The 18,739-nt window shown below is 39.3% G+C and overlaps 1 long non-coding RNA gene across 2 annotated transcripts; it reads right to left on the minus strand.

The window, feature by feature from the left end:
• Positions 1–10,538: 10,538 nt before the first annotated feature.
• LOC120720828 lies at positions 10,539–14,480 on the minus strand. Of its 2 annotated transcripts, none has more exons than XR_005693063.1 (3): positions 12,252–14,480; positions 11,842–11,902; positions 10,539–11,703 (listed from the first exon to the last, which is right to left on the minus strand). It is a non-coding gene; the product is annotated as an uncharacterized LOC120720828 (long non-coding RNA). The 2 variants fall into 2 exon arrangements; XR_005693062.1 differs by having other exon boundaries at positions 11,842–11,909.
• Positions 14,481–18,739: the final 4,259 nt, after the last annotated feature.

The following is an 18,739-nucleotide window of genomic DNA, read 5'->3' on the forward strand; positions in this document are numbered from 1 at the left end:
TTTAGTATTTTTACAATGTGACAAATGATCTCCGTAGCAGATATTTCACTGAGATTAGTCCTCTCGTTACTAGTTTTATTTGTACAATTGTGAGGTTGTGACTGTATTATTGATGTCAGTTACGGCAGCGGTTTGAAGAGAAAAAAAATGGTCACTGAGAAAAGTTCAAACTTATTTGCAAATTTATTTGTTTACACAGAGAAAATAGACACGATGATAAAAAAAATGTTTTGATCTTGTGTCTCTGTGGTAAAAGAGAAGTGTTATGCTTTTTCTTATCTCTGTCAGTTACAATCAAACTTTAATGAAAGCTGATTAAAATATAAGCAAATAACTCAAAGCCTTCAGTGTAATGGCATTAAAACTAGAATCCAGCAAAGCACAAAGAACGTGGCAAAGAAAGAAACTAAATGGATGAACACCTGACATGCATAAATATTTTTGGTGGCTGCAAAAAAAAAGAAAAAAAAAACCCTAGCCATATGGATAATGGAGTTAGAGACTGCTATGATTAACAGGTATCCTGTTACAGGACACTGGTGCCCATCACTGCCTGCTATTCCTCACCTCTGCTTAGTGGACTGGACTGAAGTGCTACCAAGAGTCAAGCCAAGTTCAGTTCTGTCAGTGGCCAAAGAAAAAACCTCAGTGAAGCCGTTGAACAAGATTTTCAGCTGATGATGAGACAATTCTGTCAAACTTCCAGGTGCCTCAGGAGGATGAAGCCATTTTCTGACTACATGTATATACTGGGGTTTGAGTACTGCTGTCAACTGGGAATATAGTAGGATGGGAGGAGGAATACTTTGAGAATCACCTGAATCCCACTGACGTGTCTTCTGTAGAAGAAGCAGAGAAACTTACAACCATCAGTTTGGCTGAAGTCTCTGAGGTACCTAAACAGCTGTGTGGCTGGATCCTGGGTTTGTATTAGATTCATTCTGAATTCCTGAATGTTGTGGGGCTGTACTGGTTGTAATATCTCTGTTGCACTGCATGAAAGTTGGGGAAACTGATGTGAATTTGCAGACTGGACCAGTGGTTGATTCTCCCCCCCCAAACAGGGTACCAGGTACCAGAGGGTGTACTTTCACTGGGATCAGCTGCCCTGGAAAGATCTCTGCCTCAGATTCAGGGAGAACAGTATGTTTTGGGTTTTTTTTTTTACTGTTGTGGAACAAAACACCAGCTTACTTTCCTCTCAAGGATACTTTGATGGGTGTGGACTTCTGACCAGGACTTTTGGAGTGATTTATGGTGTTTGGAGCTGGAATATAGGGTCTGTTAAGTAAGACTTATTCCCAGTGAGTGTCGGACTTCACCGAGGCTGTCCTGTATAGAAAAAAAAAATGTTTATGTTATTAAGGGTATAATTTATGGGTATAATTTCTAGGAACAGCCAGTGGTAGGAGGTACTCTCTGTTTTATGTACTCATGTATTCTTGTAAATGCACCTGAGAGTGAAATGGCAAAAATGAGAGGTAGCCCCAGAGTCTCCAAGTCTAAGGCTATGTTTCTCAGCCAGAAAAGAGCAAGCAGAGGCGTCCCAGGGCACAAAAAGTAAAGGGAATGACTGAAGGATTGGTACAGTGTCCGCTGCTACATGGTCTGGAAAGAGGTTATAACTTTTGGCTAACTTGAAAATGCCTCAGCATCACTTCAGAAGAACTGGAGGAGCTGGTGGTGAATAGGGAGATCTGGGCACCTCTGCTTAGACTGCTGCCTGCAGGATCAGGTCAGTGTAAGTCGAAGAAAATGGATATATTATTGAAGCTCATGCACACATTGTGATTCCACCAAATGTGCTGCAGTGCATTTAGGCAGCAATCCCAGTTTGTTTTTGTTTTTTTAAGCCATTTCAAACTGCAGAGTGCAGGTGAGAGAAGGTCAGACACAGGAACAACATAGAGAATCCAGTTAATTGTCAAGAATAGGCCCCGTGCAGAATAAGCATTGCACTTCAGACACTGGTGTGATTTATTGTGACGGACGTAACAAAACTGAAAATAAACACCTGGTTTATTCCTGGAGTGGGATGTATCTGTCAGTCACAGTTGTGACTAAAAGTTCAAGTGACTCAAAACATTTTCAGATTTCAAACTGGGCTGCAGCATTATTGAGACTGCAAGTCTCGTGGTTTACTTATTTCAGTTTAGTCATACACAACAAACCCCTCCTCCTCGTCTGTAGTGAAAAAAAAAAGATAAGCAACACATTGTGTCCACCCATAATGACTCCAGGTTAATTAATACACAAGAAGATCATAAAATGATTATGATTTCAGGAAACTAGAGAGAAAACAAATGAAAAAGTTGATTTATTATCTGCAGAAAGTGGTCCCACTCTGGGCTTAAATAATTACAATGTGGCCAAGGTTTAGCATTGTGAAACATCAAAGAAAAAAAAAAAAACTGCCTTGTGGTGTTCTGATCTTAATCTGCTAATGAAGGGTGTAATTATACAACATCATCAGGTAGAAAATGAACTTGTTCCTAATCCCACCCACCCAAAATTCCTCACTGAAAGATTCAGTGGAACTGATTGGGAGAGCACATTGTGGGTGCAGCAGCCAATTGAATTTTCCACCCCCTCCCTCCTCCCAAGAGACTCTGCTCCAACTTTCATTACCCACAACTTCCCCCCTTTAAATGTTATTGCATTTACAAATCCATTAAATATGTCCTAATTTTTATCTTTTAAATCAGTAATTGGAGTTGCCAGCTCTACACAGTGGCTCCTGCAACAGCAGCTAGCTGATATAATTGCAATGTATGCGTGACTTGAGTATAATACCAATTAGCTGTGTTACCTCCTTGAAGAGCAAACTGTGTCCAAATAAACACATCTTAATTATGCCCGCAGAGAATAGGATGGAGAACACACAATTAAAGTGGCTAATTAATTCAGTGTTTTATCATGATAGTTTTTCCTTTTTTTGTCCTTACCCTGTCTTGCTTTGGCCACAATCATGCAACTAAAAGATTAATAAACTGTTCGTCCTCTTCACGGGACTTTGGGTCAGCCTTTATAGTTTTTGTCCTGGCAGCCCGTTTGCCTCTATGGACTGAAGAAAAGGGGAACAGTGAAAAAGGAGGAAAAAAACTGGGAGAAAGTGCCAATCTCACTGAGTTTCACTGTGCTAACCAGACCAATCAGGCCTATTGGCTTCTATGGTCCACCAGACCTGCTGTCTACCCCAAATTCTCTCAAACTTGACAAAGCCTTTCTTTGAGTTTAAGCTTACAGCTTTTGTCTTCTGTTCTTTCAACAGCTCTTTATATACTGTGTTCATGTTTTTATTGGCTTCGAGCTTACAGAGCCAATCACAGCTGTCACAGGGCAAAGGTGGGGGTACATGCGGGAGAGGTCATTAGTCAATCACAGGACTCATAAACAAAGACCGACAATCATTTACACCAATTTAGAATTTCCATAGGAAACCTAACCCCATGCATTTCTTCAGACTGTGGGAAGATGCCGGAGTGCCCGACTGATGCATGAATTGGTTTGACGTTCGAACATGCAAACTGTTGGTGGATTCGAACCCGCTTGGACCTTCTTGCTGTGTGCTAAAGACTGTACAACCATAGTGTCATGTCATAATGGTATAATAATGAAAATAATATTAATACAAGGGAACATTTTTACATCATTCCACACTCCCATACTCTTTTCTCTACCTGCAAAATACAGAAGGTTTGTGTGTTTGCTGGTATTTGTTGAGCTGTTGGAAATATTCTCCAAAAGTTGATTCTGTTCATCTGGACGTAGCGTTTTGTGGGAGAAACGTTTCGTCACCCATCCAAGTGACTTCTTCAGTCTCAACTGACTGCAGGTTTCCCCAAGCTTATAAACAGCCATTCCCCAACTCTCTGTCAATGGTACTCATGGCCATTGATCATTGGTCTTTGATCAGTGGGTTTTGGTCAGTGGTTGTTGATCAATGGTCATGAGAATTTGCATAATTACGATTAAGGAACTGACCTCCCAGGGAAACCTGCAGTCAGCTGAGACTGAAGAAGTCATTTGGATGAGTGACAAAACATTTCTCCTACAAAACGCTACGTCCAGATGATCAGAATCAACTTTTGGAGATTTACTTACCTGGATGATTGAGAATGCATCAATATATTGGAAATATTGCATTTCAATTTATTTGCCACTTATAGAAATGTTAGTTAAATGACCACAACCATCTGCACAAACAAAACAAAACCACCTAGATTGGTCCAATCCACTTTAACCCTTCAATACAGACCTATAAATGATACAGAAATGTTTTTTTCCCCCCCATGTCTTTCATCCCTCCATGAGTGATAAGCACTGCGTTTGATATGGTTTTTATGTAGCATTGTTGCCTCTAAATTGATTTGAAGGTACACAGTGATGGGAACTAATAACTGACCTACAATGTCTCAAATCTACAGTAAAATGTTTGTAAAGTAAGGAATATAAAGTAGAGATGCTTGTGCCAAAAGGATGTAAAAGTAATATATCTGGGAAGTCTACTTAAGTACACTAATGATGTAATTTTACTTCATTACTTCCCTTCTCTGATCAAGAATATGTTTTAATTAAGTCACTTTAGAAGCTAACCATCTTGAATTTTCTCATTTGTAACTGCTCAGTACGGTAAACAAAACCTGTCATGCACATATGAGATACGTTATACAAGAAATGAGCATAGAGAGACAATAACAGCATGACTATAGGAGAGTCTCTGTAGTCATCTTTAACTACAAATGTCTGAATAGGCTTACATCAGATCAGATACACAATTCACCATGGGCCCTGGCTCAACCAGCACAGTACAAATGCAGGTTCAAAGTGTCGGTCCCCAGAGTGTCAGCTCTGCTCCCGACATTATGTTGTGAGGGAAAGTGGATCACATAGTCAGTCAATGAGTCTCCGTGGCTTTGTGAAATAGCATAGGAGAAAAGCTTGCATCAGAGTGACTCTAAACTCTCTCGGTGATGCAAGCTCTTGCATTATTCTATTTCAAGCAACAATGCAAGGAAGCACAAAAGAAAAACGAATGCTTCCACTTAATTCACCATTACCAAACATTTCTAAAAGACAGTTTATTTTGATAATAGTGATTCTTGAAAGACTTCTTTATGTAAGTTTTTAATAGATCACCCACAAAACTTTCCACTCCCATCAGCTGCCCTGGTTAGCAAGTTTAGCCCCTTGACTACATACCTCTGCCAAGGTGGAAAATGTTCTCCACACCATGCATAATAATCTCAGTCCCTGGGAGGACATCTGGATCCAGATTACTTTGTGCTATTTTCTTAAAAAACTGTCTTTAAAAAAATCATCCTCGATATCAGACCATATCAGATTACATACAAACAGTTCCTATAAAAGACCAACTTTAAAACTGTAGAATTTGAAAAATCACATGGAAAGGCACTAAACTACATATTTTCTTTTAGAACAATATTTATGACCTCACTGCGGATTTTCCCACACAACTATCTCCAGGGTTTACAGAGAATGGTCCCAAAAAGAGAAAATATCCACTGAGTGGTAGTTCTGAGTGGTTAGAAATGACTTGTTGATCCCAGAGAACAGACCAGAATGGCCAGATTGTAACTAAAATAACCACTCACTGCAACCAAGGTATCCAGAAAAGTATCCCTGAATACACAACACACTGAACCCTTAAGCAGATGGGCTGAAGCAGCAGAAAACAACTAGGTGCCAATCCTGCCACTTCTGCAATTTGCTCAGGTTGACCATTCATCCTTTATGACCACAGTGTACTGATCTTCTGAAGGCTGCTTCCAGCAGGAGAAGGCACCATGTCAAAAAACCTCAGATGATCTCAAATTGGCTACCTGAACACGACAATGACTTAACTGTGCTCGACTACAGCGGTGTGTGGTGACCTTTACAGAAAGACAATTTCCTCCCATCCCCAAGAACAAAAAACAAACAAACAAAAAAGAAACACAGACAACAACCCTCATCTGTGTGTTTCCCAATCAACATTAAATTGATTAATATTAAAATAGCTTTATATCGTTCAGGTGAGCACATTTTAAATGCTTTATATTCTGTCATATTTGTAAATGGTAAATAGCTCTGGTTCTTATTAAGCACTTTTCTACTACTACATTCACACAAACAATTGCCTTTCTATGCTTTGTAGTGGCTGTGCTGTGAGGACCACATATCACTGGGAAAAAACAAACTGTTGTTCATGAACTCAAAAACGCAGACCTGCATCTTGATTTTAAAAGGAGGAACATTTATTAAAAACAAAGAAAAAGAACTAAGCCCAATTAAAAGGCTTCAGCTGTGCGTGAAATGGTTAACTGTTAATATCTGTGGGGGCACTAAACATATTTAGTAAGATGAAGGTGCAATATTGGCAAAACAGCAGGTAAACATATTACATTGGGACATTCTTAAAGATGCTATTTCCAAAAGTGCTGCTGAGTTGAATGTACTGTTATTGGAGCAGACATGGTCAGAGCTGTCATCTCCTTTTTCCATCATCATCAAAGCTTTACTTGCCAATGTACTAAAGAAGTTCTTAACAACTTTTTCCACACTCCATTTTCTCAACAGATTGGCTAAGGTAATTAGCAGAGGTGGGTTTTATTTTTTTTTGTTTTTTTCCACTCTTCACTATACCGCAGGAAGTTGAGTGATCAGTTTAGAAGCCAATCAGAATTCAACTAGGATGGGTGCAACTCCATGCCACCTTTCTAGACCGGTGCCGGTGGTTAGCAAGATGAAACTCACCTGGTACGATGATAATTCACTGAAGCTCGTTTACTTGCTAATACTAGTTGTGTTTCCACACAAAGCACAGATTGTAACTGATCTCGGAGCACTAAAATTAGAGCCAGCCTGGCACCCATCACTTTCTCTCTAAAAACCAGAGGTTTATCCATAATGTGCACATGTAATGTGCAACCACCAGGCAAATGCTGCTGGTCTCTCAGCTTGCCTAGCTCATGTCATTGTTAATGGGAGATGGATACATTGTTAAATGGAGACAGCTACAGTTTTCTATGAACATGAAACAAGCTAAGCTTTCTGCCATAATAGATGATTGCAGTTTCAAGATGCCAGTAATATAAAGGATGGATGTGGAACATTACAGCTCAAATAGCATCTTAGTCTCAATTCAATTGAGCACCTTTCAGATGTGGTGGAACAGGTGATTTGCATCATGAATTTGCACCTGACAAATCTGGAGCAACTGTGTGATGCTATCATGCCGCAAAGAATTAAGGTAGTTCTGAAGGCAAACGCGGGTCTCCCCAGTATTAGCAAGGTGTACCTAATAAAGCATCCACTAAGTATATGCATGTATTAAACCATATCCAGGAAAAGCTTACACATACAGTGCTCACATTGTAAATTACAGGAATTTTAGTATGCATCGATAGAAGATTGGCCATTGCACTTAAATCTGTGTCCGTGCAGCTGACAAAGTGGAACAATGCAGCTGCACCTCCTAAAGCATAGACATCCTTTGAGGCAGGTATAGCCACAATCTTTATATAATATTTTAAACACTGATACATAGAAATTGTGCATCATTACTTCAGTGCCAAAATGACTCTGCCATTTAAGAACATCTAAAACTGGCACTTTGTAAAGGACGATGAAACAGCTGGCCTGAAAACTATTTCAGTCTAGATGAGCAGAAACGTGCTTTTAGAAAGAGTCATCTTGATATCCATGTTCATTACCTGATTGGGTCTTATCAGTAAATAAAACTGAAATCATTACAGCTGAGCTAACAAATCCTTTGTGATTATATCCATCCTGTATGGACTGTTGCCTGAAATTTTAGCATAGCAATAGTTATTTCCTATGGTGAATGAAGCCTGAAAATTATCAGCTCTTGAGATAATAGTCCCCCCGATCAGCTTGTGAATGAGCCAGCAACATAATGGATATTTGTCTAGATGATGAAATTTTAGTATTTTATCCGTTTTCAGATTTGACACACCTTTAAGAGCCACATCAGGATTTTAGTTTTATTTTCGCAAATCTATCTATGTAGGTGATTCTTTCCTATCACCTCCTTTGAGCATCATAGCTCTATGTGGTTGGCCATAGACTCAGCATCATGAACAACTCAGCAGCCAGGCAGCTGTGAAGAGAGAGCGGGAGCCTTTATTGAAATGCTAATGCTGTCGTTCATTAGCTGTCTTTAATTAGTGAGTGTGCTGCTGTGGGCTTCTGGCTAACTGCAGCCATCAATGCCAGACCAGTCATCAACAGACAGGAGAAACACACCATTCCCAAACAGCCTGAGAGAAAGAAAAAGAGAGAAAGAAAGAGAAAAGTCTGTGTGTGTCTGTGTTGGGGGGGACAAGGGTATATTTTGGGAGAAGGACAGAGATATTGGAAAAATGGAAAGAATGAGGAGGAGATATTAATCAAAGTGAATAATCAGTATAGACTAAAATATGAGTCATCTGGGTTTTTGCATATTAACCAGGGCGTATCTTTGGGGCACAGTCTAACTTGTTGTCAAAAACATTCATAAGGCAACTAATAAACAGACAGGAAATCATTAGTGGTGATTGACGGGTGTGAAAGCTCACAGCCTTGTGGGATTCAGCTGGTTGGGAAGCTGAATGGAAATCATCTCATAACCAAATATTTGGTTAGTTTGGTGTTAATTTCAGGTATAACTGATGGAATACCAGGGGCTGCAAGGCAAAACATGAACACTGGGTTTTCAGGGGCATACAATTTTGTTCTCCCTCTCTATATTTTGTGTGCAGCTCTTAAATAAATACACAGACAAAAATCAACCACTCCTGTCTAACCCGAGTTAAACATAAACTTCTCCAACCCTCTTCCCATTATATCTTAATTGTTCATTTTAATTCATTGTGCTAATAACTGCAAAACTTGTTTTTTTACAAATTCAATACGTGCAGCTGTCTGGCTTGAATTGTGGTAGGCATATTAGTTTGTGTTTACTTGTTAGACTGAAAATATCTATTAGAGCAAAAAGTATTGTTTTTGTTGTGGTACAGGAATTTAATACTGAAGCAAACACGTTGAAAGCAGACTCTTTCCTGGAAAAAAAATAAAATTAAATAAAAGAACAACCTAAAAGTAAGGAGTTCAGCCCCCCCCCCCCAAAAATCATTAAAAACTCAAACAAAAGTGTTTTCTTGTTACAACCACTACCTGATTTCATGCTAGAAACAATACTACTGGCACACTATACTACAACTACTATCTATCTCAAAAATGCTGTTTGAGGTAGGCGAGTGCCTTGAATCCCACGGTGCAAACTGACGTCAGAGTGACGTCTTTTATATGGCATTTTGGGACGTACAATTTTGGTCCGCTGAAGGGGTTGTTTTGTAACGCTAGGCGACGTCTTTTTTTTGACTTCTACTGAACCTCTAGTGTTGATGCTCGTGGGACCTGTACGAACAGTTGTGTGCAGTAATGCAAAGTGATAATGCAGACATCTCCAAGCTGGCACGGGCTCTTGATGCTTAAAAAAAAAAAAAAAGTAGCTGCAGGGTGGATTTCGCGCAGAAATGTTCCCCAGCTTCTCGCAGGCAGTTTCCGAAATATGCGCAATGACAAAGACTGTGGAGCAGATAGTCCAGTTCATATGTGCATATGTCATACAGAGTTGGTCATGGACCAACGGATCCAGTGTAGACATGAACTGCATATCTATCGGAAGTCCAATGTTTAGTGGGATAGGTCTCCCTGTGGTACATACATGCCCTGTTTGAAAATAAGTAAGTATGTAGGCAGGCACATATTTGTCCAAGTTGCTCATCTAGAAGTAGCGTATCGAATGGAAGGGTAATGAGCACATAAGCACAGTTCAAATATTGCAAGAATCTGTTCTTTTTCATCTTAAAATACAAAAAAAGCAAACATGTTGAAGATGTTGAAGTCCAGCTCAAACTGGTGAGCGTGGAGCTGAGTTTGATAAGCTGACCTTGGATGTCCCACCAAGACCATTATGATGGAATTCGTAATTTGAAAGATTCTGTCAAACATTTCAACGTGTCTGTGAACACTCTTCATGTTCTGCTGTAATTTGTGCACATTTCGGTGCGTTGTCAGTACAAACATACTTACTTGTTATATTGTTTTTTTCCCCCTTTGTTGTTCCCTCTGCTGTGGACATGCTGCAAGAGCATATAGCACATCATTTACTGAGACAGCCTTTCTTTCTACCGCCAAGTCGCTCCTCTTTCTTCCTTCTCTCTCTGTCGCCAGTACTCAAGGCCACTATGTATGCAGAAGAGACATGCAATGGTTTGTTGCTGTAAGCTGAAGTATTTTGTGATTTCTGATGCAGCTTTCAACAGCTTCAGACCAAGGAGCCGCCGTTATCCCTCAGGCCTGACAGCTATGTCGAGGATATGATGACAGTCGCAAAATGAGAAGACTGGCATTTTTCTGTCATTGTGTAAGACACCCAAGCTCCAGATCCCTTTCATCTCAAGCAACATTGCTTTGTTATTCTCTCCACTAATTCTTCCCCATCTCCCTCCATGCCCTCCGTCTATCGTCAATAATATATACTTATATTAAACATGAGATCTTTGCGATTCCTTGTGAGGTGTCACAGCAGGCCACTGATCAGTGTAATAATAAAAACATGCCATCTTTGGCCTTGTTGCTCTATGATTAGGATTTCATCAAAAGTAAAACTAGGGCTTTCACCTTTCCCTTTTTAATTTCCTTTGCTATGATAGTGTTTGTTGACAGTCCAAATGGCCCAGTTTATTGTGAGATTGTGGTACGGCATGTACTTTGGTTCAACAAGAGTGGAAAGAGGTGCCACTTTATTAAATGACAATAGGTAATAAAATGTGACCCTAAATCTATAAACATATACCCTACCATTTCCATTTTTTCCCAGATTGTCAAAGTGGAATTGTTTGTTTAATTTATAAAATTAGTTTCTATTTGACCTGGAAACCAGACGTGCAGTAAATCTCAAATGCTTGAAATTTTAAACAGCAAATAGAACAATCATGTTAACTGAGCTGACTGATTCAAAGGCTTCATGTTACAAGTTTCTTATGCTGCAGAAAACCACTACAGCACTATAATCATTCAAGAAGAAAGAATGGTTGTCTTCAGTTTCACCCACAATGTCATTGTGTGTTTTGTTAAATGGAGGGATTTCTTTCTTCAAGATAAAATGGCCATCACATTTACACTTCCTTAACCACTATATACATATTTCACACACTCCTTTCATTAATCCATGACACTCATGTGCCCACAGTAGGAAATATTGCAGCAGACATAATATATTTCTGTCTCAGTTTAAAAATAGCAAGAGTCAATATTTTCTTATTCACCATGTTTTGTCTGAGAGGAAAACAAAACATTCTCAACAATTTTGGGTTTGAAAATATGGGAAAGAAACTATGGGATGTATTTTTACTCTAAACCAGTGTGTAAATGAGCAGGACTATTTTAAAACCAGTTCACTGACACCGAGAGCACAACTGGAGGCTTGTTTTTAGCCTTTGTGGTCTATGTCACAACTCTAGCAGAGTTTTTGTTCATGAGCTGCAGCTGTCTAACAGACTTTTCAAGAGACCCGAGGAGATGACTTGCTGGAGTTAAAGGCATGGTTGTTTTTCACGCACTTCGTCAGACACGGATTCTTCAAGTGCCTCTGTAAGAAGGCTCCATGTTGTTCTTGGCTTTCTTGTTCTCCTTCTGTAATCAAGTAATTAGGGCAGTTTTCTGAATACCTGTTCAATCAAATGCTAACATGTATAAAAGTATATCAAGACCTTAGACTCAGTACTTCGCTTGGTCTTGTTCTGTATGTTTCCACTGTACAACTTTGCACACCTGAATACTTTCTCTTTCCTGGCAGATCCAGTGAAGCTTCCATAGATTGGATGTGGAACATCTGTGAACTGACATTTTTAGGTCCCTCCAGAGACATTCTATAGGCTTTATGTCTGTGTTTTGGTTAGACCACTCAATGCTAGTCAGATACTTCCAGTATGTCATACTGAAACAAACATTCTTTTGACAGCCCAATAAGTCCCTGTGCTTGCCTATAGTCATTCCCCCTTCAATTTTGCCTACTTTTCCAACAGCTAAGAAAGAAACTCCATAGCACGACACTGTCCACTACCACTGGTTTGTGTTAGGGATCAGATTACTGGGCAACAAACTAGTGAAAGTGCCTGGCTTTTGGAGTTGAGCCTAAATATTTCTCTTTTTGACAGAGAAACTTTTCCCTCATCACTTACCCAAAAGCCTCAATGATGGAGCACTGCTAGGGTGGTTTTCCTTTTGTCCTTATCCCTAAAATAATTTTTCAAGCCCTGTTAAAGTTACTCTTTGGTCCCAGTCACTAAAATGACCAAGGTACCACAATTCTGGTAACTCAGTTTGAGAGATTTTACACTTTACATCATCAATTTTACTTTGGACGTTTTGGGTTTTTATGCCCTGACATGCAGTTTCAGATGTCTGGCCTTATATAAACTAATTTGTGCCTTTCTAAACAATGTCCTGTCTGTTCAGTTCACCACAGGTGGGTTCCAATCAGGATCTAGGCACATCTTATTAAAGCAAATAGACCGCACCTGACCACAATTTGGAGCCACAGAAAAGGATCTGATACATTTGTAAATTAAAGATTTCAGATTTTGAAAAAATGTTTTTTCACTTTGTCACTGTGGATTATGTAGACTAATTGTAAAAAAACAAGTCTTGTAGACTTCTATGCATGTGCATAAACCATGCTCTCCAAGCACAGTTAATATATAAGAATGCATACATACACTATATAATGTTGTTCTACTCATAACAATCAGTTCAGGTTATTGTTACCTTTGGGATATTTTTGCACAGTATGGGTCAGGTTACCCTGAATGTGAAACTCTCTCCATAAACCTTGCACAAAGTAAAAAAGATAAAAAGCATGGCATGCTTTGAATGTTACTTCAGTTTATTTGGATACGAAGGCAAAAGCACACACATTCTTAGGTCGACAGAAATGTGCACTCACTGGGTGGATTGTTTGACAGTGCAGGAAAACTAATTTAAAAAGCAAAGTTTAAAAGTAATAGTAAAATTAGTTGCTGATATACCTATCCTGCAGTGTCTGTGCTACTTCCCTATGAATAAAATCACAACAATACGTGAGTCTTTTCAATATGTCATGCAGCAATTCGCTATTAGTGCTGCTAACACTGAGGCACACGATTTAAACATTTAATTAGAGTCCCAGTATGAGAAGAGAAGAGAAGAGTAGAGACACATTCACTTCACTTCAGCTAAGAGCGCATGGACACACACACACACACAAAAGGCAGTATAACGGGCTTACAGTCTCAAGCTGCTGTGCGTTTGAATGAAGCTTGCCTCCCTCAGATTAATTGTGCCCCACTTATTTTTAATTAAAGTTCTATGTGTGGTTCCATGCTGGCAATGGGGAGTAGGTGTTAAGTAAAAGAAGTCTGTCCTTGCCCTATCAAGTGCTTTAATCAAAACCAGCTGACAAGATTTAGCTCAGTTAACCAGCAGACCATTCACTAATTCTCAGCAGATGATAGCCACCACCGGCAGCTATTGTTAGAAATGGAACATAAATCTCCAGAAACGATAATGAAGGCTAATGAAAAGTGTTTTCGGCTGTTTCAAGCTTAAAAAGAAAGAAAGAAGTTATTGATGCTTTAACTGTATTCACAGGAAAATTAATTTGATTCATTTTAGAGTACCTTGCCACAGTTTGCCTCAGAAATGTAAGCCATCTGATGATGTCCCTATGTCTGTGTGACATAATCCTGAACAACTCATGTTGTTTAACATATTTACATGTGTGTACAGTAAGCATGCACTATCACTGCTCTGTCTGCTTCAGACCCATTTCTGCATTTGAGAGTTAAAGGTCTTGGCTGCCCCCTACCAGCACGCAGTAGAATACACCTAATTTCTTTCACTTCATTTCCAGCCTCATGAGTGATCTATAACTCTTTGTCAGGAGCAATGACCTGGAAAAATCTGAATTGAAGTGGAAACTGCAAACTCAGCATTAGCAACTGCAATGTTCACTAAGGTGTAATCAGGATGGGGTTTAGTTTCTCTGGCCAAGAAATCAATGTCTGTGCTTCAGAATAAAACTGTACAGGCATTTCCAACACTCTTAGCCATGGTTTTAATCATTATTTATTTTCACTGTTAATCATACAAATTTTTCTTGTCCAACATTCCTGCCATTTAGAAGTTTCACTATCCTTTGAGTTTCAACCTTTGTTAGTTACTAAATGACTAGATACTGGCTACTTCAAAATGTGTTGTTAATTAAAGAATGGTAAGGATCTTTAAGGCATAGGGAAGCGTTCATGATTTGTTCATAACCACAAAGGTTATGATTGGGTATTTCACAGTATAGTTTCTCAGCTGAAGCCCTTTTGATTCTCGACAAACAAAAGATTTTCAAAGCATCCAGCTTAAGAGCAGCTGAAGGCTAAGCTTTGCAAGGTGTATGAGGGTTTTGAGAAATTCTTTAGCCGTCCAAATAGATTTTAAAATTCTTGTTTTCATTTTTCATTTCTGCCTCAGTGTGCTATATGCTCTAATTCATAGACAATATCTCATTCATAATTATATAATATATTCAATTCCCCTCTCCGCCTGCACATAGTCTTTATCCTTCAAGTTTGGGTCCTCCACCAGAGGCTCCATGTGCTCCAATTACCACTGAGACCACTCTTGCCTTCACTCTCCAGATCTTTTCAACCTCTTCTCTCAGCCCTTGTATTTCTCGAACTTCTCGTGTTCCATGTTCCTGAAGTTGTTATCGCTCAGTATGGCAACATCTATAACTATGACCATCTTCTTCTGCTTGTTCACCACTGTTATGTCCAGTTGGTTAGCCATCACCAGAAATGTATGCAAGTCCCACAGGATCTTGGCTCGGTTCATTGTCCAAGTAGACTATCTGATAACCGAGAGGGCATAGGTTGCTCAGATTTTGTTCTTTTCATTTAGCTGATTCCTGAGGACTTGTCTTACTCTCTGCAGGTTCTGTATTTGGTTTCAGCTTCGTTTCAGCCTCTTGGTGGTTCCCATTTAGCTGTAGGATTCACAGGTACCTCAATATCTGCAATGCTGCCTTTTAGTAGTGTGATCCCCTCAGCTCTGACTACCCTCCCTCTCTGTGTTGCTATCTGACTACACTTCTCCAGTTTGAATGACATTCAAATGTTGTTGCTGTAGATCCTAGTGGTGTGAATTGATGCCTCATTCACTCCTGGCGTACAGCTTGCTGTAATCCAGAGGAGCCTGCTGACGATTTATCCATTCCGTAGTCAGTATCTGCAGCCAGTCAGTTATCTCACTGAGGGGGTTCAGGCCTGTGCAGAACAGCAGTGGGGACAAAGTGTCTCCTTGGTAGATCCCACGCTTGATGGTGACTTGTGCTAATGTCTTGAATGGGGATTTGCCACATCCCCATTGAGTTTCTTAGAAGAATCTAAGGAAGTAAAGTTTGAAACCTCATCTTAAAGGTAGCGCTTTGAGCTGGTTCCACAGAAGAGAGGCCTGAAAGATGATGGCTCTGGCTATCATTCAACTTTTAAATACTCTAGGACCCACAAGTAAGTCTGAAAGCTCTAATGGGGTGACATGATACTATAAGGTCATTAAAATGAGAGGGGTGTTTCTATCAGTACAAGATTTTGCATCAACTGAAGGCTTTTCATGGAGGTTTTCGGACATCCTGATAATAACTAATTACAGTAGTCAAGCCTTGAAGTAATGAATGCATGAACTAGTTTTTCAGTGTCACTAAGAGACAGGGTGTTTGCAATCTTAGAGATATTGCACAATGGAACCAGTCCTACATAGTTGGTTAATATTTTATATATTAGCCCTCTATAAATTGAATTTGGAAGTTGGAAATTGGAAATTAGAGCTCATCCAGGTCTTTATGTCTTTAAGACATTCCTGTAGTTTAACTAACTGGTATATGCTATCTGTCTTAATGGACAGATAAAGTTTGGTATCATTTGAATAGAGGTAAAAATGAGAGTCTATTGGATAGATATGATTCAAACCACCTTTAATACAATTAATACCTACAGTTATACCTACAGACAGGGGACTACAGATGAGTCCACTGTCAGAAGACACAAGAAGATCATTTGTAACCTTCACTAAATGTGATGAGCTCTGAAACCTGACTGAAACATTCCTCTCCAGATGATCAGTTAGTTGTTTTACTCTTTCAATTCAAGTCATCTTTATTTGAACAGAGGGATAATATAATAAAAATAATTAAAATAGATAAGATGAAAACATAATAGAAAACATTGTAAGACATCCATATATGTTTGTAAATATGTATGTGTACATGCAAATATGCACATACATATACAAAAATGTACACATTCACACACAAGCACACATACGTGAACATAAAATACATGTATACATATACACATGCAAACATCATCCAATGAGATAACAGACCAGAATAGCTAAAACAGAATAAAAGAGGCGTCAGAGAGCTCTGAAAGCCTTGGAAAATAGGTAGGTCTTCAGATTCGATTTGAAGACTTCCAAGGATGAAGAGGATTTTATAAAAGGGGGAAGACTGTTCCAGAGTCTCGGGGCGGCAATGGAGAAAGCCCTGTCACCCCTAGATTTGAACTGGGAGCTTGGAACTAATAAAAGCATCTGACTGGAGGAGCGCAGAGTTTGAGTGGGTAAGTGCAGGCTAAGAAGATCTCAAATGTAACCTGGAGCCAAACCACAGAGGGCTTTAAAAACAAATAATAAAACCTTAAAATCAATTCTGTATTTAACTGGCAGCCAATGTAGAGATGCGAGTATCAGAGTAATACTCTCTCTCTTTCCGGTACCCGTCAGGAGCCTTGCAGGTGCATTTTGAACAAGTTGCAGGCGGGACAGGCTTAAGTGAAAGATGCCTAAATAGAGAGAGTTCAGTAGTCAAGATGTGATGATATGAAAGCATGGATAACAGTTTCCAGGTCTTTAGATGACAGGATTTTTTTGAGTTTAGAAATGCTCCTGAGTTGGAAAAAACTGCCATGAACAACTGAATTTATTTGTTTGTCCAGCTTAAGGGTAGAATCAAAAATGAAACCAAGATTTTTTTTTACATGGGGATGTTCATTAGCTGATAATGGGCCCAAGTCGTTTCTTATAAGACTAACAGAGTCCTGCTTACCCAAAATTATAATGTCGGTTTTGTTGTGATTTAATTTGAGAAAGTTCAGAGACATCCAGCAATGTATGTCGCTAAGACAATCTGAGACTTTCTGCAATGTGCTATCAGCACCTGGTTTTAGAGAGAGGTAGAACTGTGTATCATCTGCATAAGAGTGATAGGAAATTTGGTGTTTCTGAAAAATGGAGCCTAATGGGAGCACGTATAAGGAGAATAAGACAGTGCCCTGAATAGAGCCCTGAGGTATTCCACAAGTGAGTGTAGCTGGGGAAGAGTATTTGTTACCCAGCATCACAGAGTATGATCTGCTCTCTAGGTAAGAGGCAAACCATTTTAGAGCAGAGCCTTGAATGCCGACACATGTCTTAGATGGTTTAATAGGATTGTGTGGTTGAAAGTGTACTGTACTGTACTTTTTCCAGAGTCAGCAGCTAAAAGCACATCATTGAACACATTCAGTAGAGCAGACTCTGTGCTGTGGAAGGCTCTGAAACCACACTCATATTTATCCAGAATATTATGTGTGTTACCAATTATGGGGATAATTGGTGGAGGACAACTTTCTCGAGAACCTTAGACAAGAACAATAGACAGCTTAGAGAACTGATGTCTCCAAACCAGGTTTTTTTTTAGAAGTGGCTAGACAACAGCTTGTTTAAACAAATGAGGAACAGTTCCATTTGAGATACTGCCATTTACAATAGTGGGGATGTTAGGGCCGACTGTCTTCAGCACATCTCTGAAAAATGGCGTATAGGTGACACATCCAAGGGGCACGTAGTTGGTTTCATGTGCATTATTATATCAGTAAGATGGGATAATGAAACTGGTTTAAATTCAGAGAAAAAGAATGAACATGCAGGTGGCTCTTTCCAGAATTTATGACATTAGCTAAAACAGTTGGGTCAAGGGATGGCTTTTTAAACACTGGATTAAGCTGTAGCCGATTAATAGAGACAAATTGTTCATATTTAAGATTGAAGGATTAATTAATGGTTGGATTTGTTTAAGCAGTCTTGTAGGAATGGGGCCTAAAAGACACGTTGATGGTTTGGAGGAAGTTATTACTGAAGTTAACTCAGAAAGATCACTTGGAGAAAAATAGTTTAAATAAATATCAACGTTATAGAAAGTAGCTGTACATAATGGTACTCAGGGCTGGACTGGGACAAATAATCGGCCCGGGCATTTTGACTAGAGACCCGCCCACCAGGTATTGTAGGAAAAGCCATAAAGCCTTTGAAAGAAAACAAACACTGTTGTGACAGTGATGTACACTTTCTTTTTGGTATATATGTATGATTTCTATGCATTTGACCACTTTGGTTGTAAGATTATTTATTAAAAGCTAGACATTTTAAATGAGAATAAGACAGAAGTATTTCTCTGTGCCCCCCTTTCCCTGTTAATGCCCTACCTCAGCGGTCCCCAACCTTTTTTGCGCCGGTTTGTGCCCGACAATATTTTCACGGACCGGCCTTTAAGGTGTCGTGGATAAATACAACAAAATAAAACTAGTGCCGGTACCGAAAAAAA

Source organism: Simochromis diagramma, unplaced genomic scaffold (assembly GCF_900408965.1).
Source record: "Simochromis diagramma unplaced genomic scaffold, fSimDia1.1 OVJJ01000603.1, whole genome shotgun sequence".
Lineage (NCBI taxonomy): Eukaryota > Metazoa > Chordata > Actinopteri > Cichliformes > Cichlidae > Simochromis > Simochromis diagramma.